At 50.0% G+C, this 6,763-nt stretch overlaps 1 long non-coding RNA gene across 1 annotated transcript in view; it reads right to left on the reverse strand.

Moving 5' to 3' along the window:
• LOC109291916 overlaps positions 1–3,869 on the reverse strand; it is a 21,944-nt gene extending 18,075 nt beyond the window's left edge. The window contains exon 1 of the long non-coding RNA XR_002095985.1: positions 3,842–3,869. This is a non-coding gene — a long non-coding RNA (uncharacterized LOC109291916). The remainder of the gene's footprint in view (positions 1–3,841) is intronic.
• Between the last annotated feature and the right edge of the window lie 2,894 nt (positions 3,870–6,763).

Consider the following 6,763-nt stretch of genomic DNA (forward strand, 5'->3'; position numbering starts at 1 on the left):
CCCAGCTTCCTAATGAGAATGGGGTGAGAGACAGTGTCAAAAGCCTTCCTGAAGTCTAGGAAAACTATATCCACTGCCACCCCTGCATCCAATGATTTAGTGACCTGGTCGTAAAAGGCCACCAGGTTGGTCTGACAGGACCTCCCGCTGATGAACCCGTGCTGGTTGCCCCTGAGCATGCCTTTCCCTGCTGGCCCCTCCTGGATGTGTGCCAGAATAATTTTCTCAAACAGCTTGCCCAGGATCGAGGTAAGGCTGACTAGCCTGTAGTTCCCCGGGTCCTCTTTCCTCCCCTTTTTGAAGATGGGAACCACGCTGGCCCTCTTCCAGTCCTCCGGCACCTCTCCAGAGCACCACGAGTGTTCATAAAGCCGTGCCAGGGGACTTGCAATGACCCCAACGAGTTCCTTTAGGACTCTAGGGTGAAGATCATCCAGGCCGGCTGACTTAAAAACGTCCAGCCCCTCCAGAAGCTCCCTAACTAAAACTTGTATGAGATGTATTGTATGAGATGGTATGAGATGGTTTGAATAGGCATGATCCTGCCTTGACCAGGGGGTTGGACTAGATCAGTGTTTTTCAACCAGGGTGCTGTGTTTCACAAGATAAACTCAGAGATTTCAAATAGGAATCCATAGTGTCAAAAAGCTTTCTGACCTGTTGTGGTTTTTCTGACTACTTTGCAACAAGGAAGCGCCCTATCATTTTTCTGTAGTCAAAAAACAAGTGAAAACTAAGAGCTGGCATTTTTTAAGGGGTGCCTTGAGTCTAATGAGGGGTGCCTTGAATCTAAAAAGGTTAAGAACCACTGGATTAGATTATGCCCTGAGGTCCCTTCTACCCCTACTTTTCTTTGATTCTATGTAAATTGTATAGATAAGACATGAACCCCTGACTCCTAGCAAGCTGAAAATTGTCAGTTTTTCCTGCCATATTTTGAGTACCCTGAGGCTGCAGACAGATGTTCATTTAAAGGTGCAATGGGATCTGATCCCAACAATTGTGCCTCCTACCATATGTGCATGACAAGACATGATTTTGGGATCAGGGATCAGATCTCAATCGTGCCCTACTTGAGAGTGCAGGTGGAGCTCAGGATCACAATCGTGGGCTCCCCTGCAACAGCAAATTGAAAGCTGGCCGCCCAGACAATCAGCTGATTGTCAAGTGGCTCTGGCACGACATTAGGGTTTCAGTTGGTCCCAGTGCAAACCCTAGAGCTAGCCAGTGATCAGCTGATGATCAGCTGGCTCTGGCGACTGCACTGGGTCCAGTTTGAGCCCCAGTATGGTCCCAGAGAGAGCCAACTATCAGCTGATTGTTGGCTTTTAGGGACCACCCCAGGGCCAGTTGGAGACCCCAGTGCAGTCTTAACCTTGCCAAATGTTCAACTTAAGGCACAATGGAAAAGAACGATAAAAATATTACATGTTTTTGTGTACAATTTTTGTGCCTGGTTTCTTTTTTTTCTGGCACCATTAATTCCCTGAATGTCTGGCCACGTTACTATCTAAAATGTGATTAACAGATTAATCATATTTTAAGTATAAGTTTCCACAGCATTCTTCCATTTGCCACACAAAAGAACTGCAGTTCCAATCAGTTGGCTGACTGCAACCTCCTCAGTATCAGGAGCATTTTCTCAAAAGTTCCTGGCCTTTGTGGGCAGCTGCCCAATTATGTTTGATTACTGTAGTCTAAGGGTGTGCCTCTAGGACATGGGTGGACAGTTATTTGCAGGCCACATAGGGAGTTTTGCTGAGCTGTTCCAGGGCAGGTTAGCACCCCTGCCCCTGCACAACAACTCACCAGAACTCCTTATGTGGGATGGGGCCATGGGTGGGTAGGGAATGGCATTCCAGAGCAGGATGGGTGGGTGAGAGCAGAATCAAGGGGCAAGGTTTGGTGACAGCACTGGGCTGGGGCTGGGCTGGGCTGAGCCAGAGTTATGATCTGCTGCCTGCACTCCCCTGAGATGGGCATTGGTTTCATGGGCGTGACCATGCAGGGAGCAGATCGCAGCTCTGCCCTGGGCCCCAGCCCTGCGCTGTCATCACCCCAAGATCCTGGCCCTGGCTTCGGACACAGCTCCCCACCCACCCTGGGCCTCATCCCATCTCCCTTGTCATGTGTTCTGCCTGTGTGGCTCCTAGCTGGTCTTCATGGAGACCCTGGGATCACAGGGTGGTGACAGCTCAGGGCTGGGGCCAAGCAGTGATCCACTGCTTATGCTCATACACACTTGTTTGCAGAACTGGTGCCGGTTGCAGGGGTGGGCAGGCAGCGGATCATGGCTGTGCCCTGGTCTCACCCTGTGCTGTCACCACTCTAAGATCCCTGCCTTGGATGCAGGTCCCTGCCTATCTGCGGCCCCACGCACCCTGCCTGTATGGTTCCTGGCTGGTTTCTGTGGAGACCCTGGGATCACGGAGAGGTGACAGCACAGGGCTGGGGCAAAGCTGCAATCTGTTGCTCACATCCCACTGCCTGCAGAACCAGCATCCCAGCCCTACCACCGCCCCAAGATCTGGGGGTCTCCATGGAGACTGGCCAGGAACTGCATGGGCAGGGCACTTGGCCAAACAGCATGGGGCTGCAGGTGGCCAGGGAGCTGCATCCGGGGCCAGGGCTGGGATCTTGGGGAGGTGACAGCAGAGGGCTGGGGCCCAGGGCACAACTGCGATCCATTCCCTGCATGGCCCTGCCCATGAAACCAGAGCCCATCTCTGGGGCATGCAGACAGCAGATCATAGCTCTGTCTCAGCTCAGCACAGGGCTAGGACAGAGCTGTGATCCACTCCCCACGTGCTTCTGCAAATGGAACCCATGCCCATCACAGGTGTGTGTGGGCAGTGGATCGCAGCTCTGCCCTGGGCCCTGGCCCCACACCGTCGCTGCCCCAAGATCCCAGGGTCTCCCTGGCTCCACCTGCCCATCTTGTTCCCAGACATTGTTTCCCACTTGCCCATGGCCCCATCCCAGCTGCTCAGCCAAGTGCCTCTGCACGTCCTGCCCCTGGTGGTAGGTGCAGGGCAAACAGACCAGAGTACTTGGGCAGCAGGGCTGGGGCTGGTGGCAGTGGCTGCTGGAAGGAGCAGCCACTGCCAGGATGCTGGAAAGTAGAGTATGGCCTCCATGCTGCCCCAACCCCATAGTACACCTGGGGGTAGCAGGACTTGCCGCATATGCCACAGGCTGGGCTGACACAGGGGGGTGCCTGGGCTGGGTGTGACTAAGGGATCTGTGGGCTGGACAAAATCCCTCAGTGGGCTGGATCTGGCCTATGGGCTGCATTTTGCCCACCCCTGCTCCAGCAGCATTCCATTTCCAAGCTGTTCTGGAAATGCCCCTCAAGAGGAGACAGGAGATGATAATTCCTTAATATGGAAGAGAAAAATGAATGTGAACTGCCTGCTGCAACTTGTACTTGTTGACATGTGCTGCTTTGAGTGGGGAGGGTCTAGGGAAGGTTGGCCAAGGCCCATACCGAATCCAGCTCCAATGTTTACAGTCAGGGGGACTGAAGAGAAAGCTTGTCACTTCTGCACTCCAAGTTAAAATCTATCATCATGGTTTACATCTAGTTTTTCTAAGTGAAGAGATGCTTTAAAAGTATAAGTGAGAGGTCCCATCATGTAGCATGAAAGCATCATAGAAATTAAATTTCATAAAGGTTCTTACATCCAGGATATCACTAAGATAAGGGTGGTTCCTACGCAGGAAATTAGGAAAACAATCCAGATTTGCAGAGTTCCTGAAAAAATGAAAAAAACAAACAAACCCATTAATAATAGAAAAGAGCATGTACATATGCTTCTCATTCCCTGTTGTCTAAGTGTACAGACAGATACAATGTTTGAAAGGTTTCAAAGTCTAACAGGGTTTAAGTGTTTAAAAAAATGAAGCCACTGGACAGTCGCACAGCTTCCCTCAGACCCCCACAGCTACAGCACTTTAAAATCAACGCAGTTGCATTCAGTGATGTGCTCTACAAGGGAGAAGGAGAGTGGAGCCAATGTCAGTAAATCTCTCATGTTTGCTCTGCCTCTGCTCTCCCAGAATATCCACCAGCTGGAACTGGAAGACTGGAGACCCTGTGTTTCCTCAGCTGGAACTTGGAGACCCTAAGCCCCTCTGCCAGAACTGGGAGACCAGATGGGGAAAGGTACATGGAGACTGGGGGCTGGAGACGAGGAATCCCAGTTATGGTGGGGGTAACGCAGGGTGTCCAGTCTGGTTTTCATGTTAGGGTGGACACAGGGCCTTCCAGTTCCAGAAGGGGGATACAAGGGGCTCCTGGATCCACTGGTGCTCTGAGTACCCAGAGTGCTGGGAGTACACAGTGCTCCGAGAGCCAAGAAAGCCATGAACCTGTGGAACACCTGCAGACGACAGAGTGCCAGAAGCAGTAGCACCCTGAGTTTCCAGAGTGCTTGAACTGGTGGTACCTGCAGTAACCAAAGTGCTGGGATGCCCAGTGACCAGAATGTCACAAGCCACAACACCCTGAGTGTCCAGAGCACCCTGAGCTCTGTAGCAGTGGCACCTTAAGTGACCAGAGAGCTAGGATCCCACAAAATGAAATGCCCACAGCAGCCAGAGTGCCAGGAGCCTCTGGGATGTCAGCAGCAGTCAAGGTACAGGGAGGAAGGAGAGGAGGAGCACTGCATTGTGGGCTGTCTAAAGGACCAATCTAACATACAACGTGTTCCCCAAGGAAAGAGTAAAAAATAACACCCACTCCCTCCAGAAACGTTTTTGTCCTGCTTTGGAGCTTTTTATCCCACATGGTATCCCATATGTACTTTGTACTCTAGCCACCTGAAATGTTTCAAATGTTGTATGTCTGTCTGCAGCATATGGACCTAGATGCTGTGCTGGCACAACAAAAAGAATAACCTCTAAGATTCATCCAGAATGGGGAGCGGTAGAAGCCTACACTATAACATTCACCCACTGTTTGTTAGTTCATAAAAATAAACAAAACTATCAATGTTTCATTTGAACGCATTTCAACAAGCTATAAGGATTCGCTCTTATGTTGTGCTTTCTTCCCATCAGTGCTACAGCATAGACCAGGTAATTGCAAAACAAGTCTCTTTTGCCTCTGCTCTTTACAATCATCTCCACTAGTCCAAAGTGAGTACAAATCATTTCCTTTTTCATGGACCTCACCTACACAAGACGTTTACTGTGCAATAGGCTAATTAGGTGTGCAGTAAATGACTTGGTGTCTAGATGTGTGCCCCTATTAGGCTAAAGTAAACTAATTTAGTCTGCAGCAGCACATGTGTAGACACTGCACTGACTGGCTGGGGCAAAAGGGTGTTTCAGTGTGGGGGCTGCCTGCTAGCTAGCCCCACACTGAAGTATCCTCAGCACACTGAGCCAGGGGGAGTAGCCGTGGGCTGGCAGGCTGACCCCCTGGGCCCCTGCCTGCCAGGGCTGCTCTGACTTGGCTCAATATGCTGCAGTCCTGCGTGCACATGCAAATGGTGTGCCCGGGAGCAATACACTCCAGAGTTTATTTGCTTTGCATTAATAGCACATGTAGATGTATCCATGCAATTTCATTTTACACCCTCTTTGCACTTGGTTGGGAGCAAGTATCCTGTTATGCCCCCATATCCCTTACATGAACCTGTAGGCGGTGATATTGGGTGACACCACTGAACAAGTCTGGTGAGGAGGAGAGATTTCTGAGGTCTCATTCTCATGATAAAAAACATACAAAAATTAAGAGACCAGCAGTTCCATTCTGCTTTTAACTATTTATGTCAGTGACAACCTAGATAATGATTTCTTTTATAGACATGAACTTACTGTGACACTCTCTTTCAGTTTTGGCTCCTCTTCTATCACTGGTCTGTTTTCTTGGACAGTTTTTGCATGCAGTCTGCCCATATTGTTTATTATAGGAGCCAGATGCACAGAGTATACATATGGTATCATAATTTGCACTAAATCTACCAGGAGGGCATGTTACTGTTAAAAAGGGGGGAAAAAGGGGGATGGGGGGAAAGAAAGGTAAAGTAAAATGGATTCTTAAAATAAAAGCATGCAGTAGATTTTATTTTTATTTAAATAGTTATTATTATTGGCCTGATTTAAATGTTACTTTTACTGAAGTAGCTCTGTTTACTTCTGTGTAATACCCCTGATATAAGATGAAGAAAATGAGGGCAGAATCAATCCCTTTACATTACATGAAAACAATAATATTTGCTTGTTTGTGCATTTGGAGCCAAGTCAGGAGGTTTTCATTCCTGTTTTACTCAGTTTTCACTTAGACAAAAAATCATGCGGTAGAAATACAGCTGCAGGAGTAAGAATGGAGTGAGAAACTTCCACAGTCTGACTCCTAGGCTGTAAACAGACATTGCATTTGAGGCACATCTGAGGATGGTTGGGCATTAGAACACACCATAGGCGGTGAAAGGCTGGGGCTAAGGGGGATTAGCCCCCCCAAAATGCAAGCAGCCCAGGCACAGGCTCCAGGCAGCTGCAGCAGGGGGAGGGGCGCACACAGACAAAGACAAGCAGCTGGAGCCTGCAGGTGGCCAGGAACTCAGCCTGTCTCAGCCATGGGTGGAGCAGTGCCCAGCTGAGCAGGGAAATGTATGGACAGAAAGGGGTTCAGGGGATAGGAGTTGGGGGGGGCAGATCGAGGTCCCTGTGGTGGGGGGAGGTGAATGGGGCCCTGGGGAGGGTTGTGGGACACTCGCTGCCCAGGCAGCTCATCCAGGGGCGGGGGGGGGGGGGG

Source organism: Gavialis gangeticus, unplaced genomic scaffold (genome assembly GCF_001723915.1).
Source record: "Gavialis gangeticus isolate Ggan-Ray unplaced genomic scaffold, GavGan_comp1, whole genome shotgun sequence".
Classification (NCBI taxonomy): Eukaryota; Metazoa; Chordata; order Crocodylia; family Gavialidae; genus Gavialis; species Gavialis gangeticus.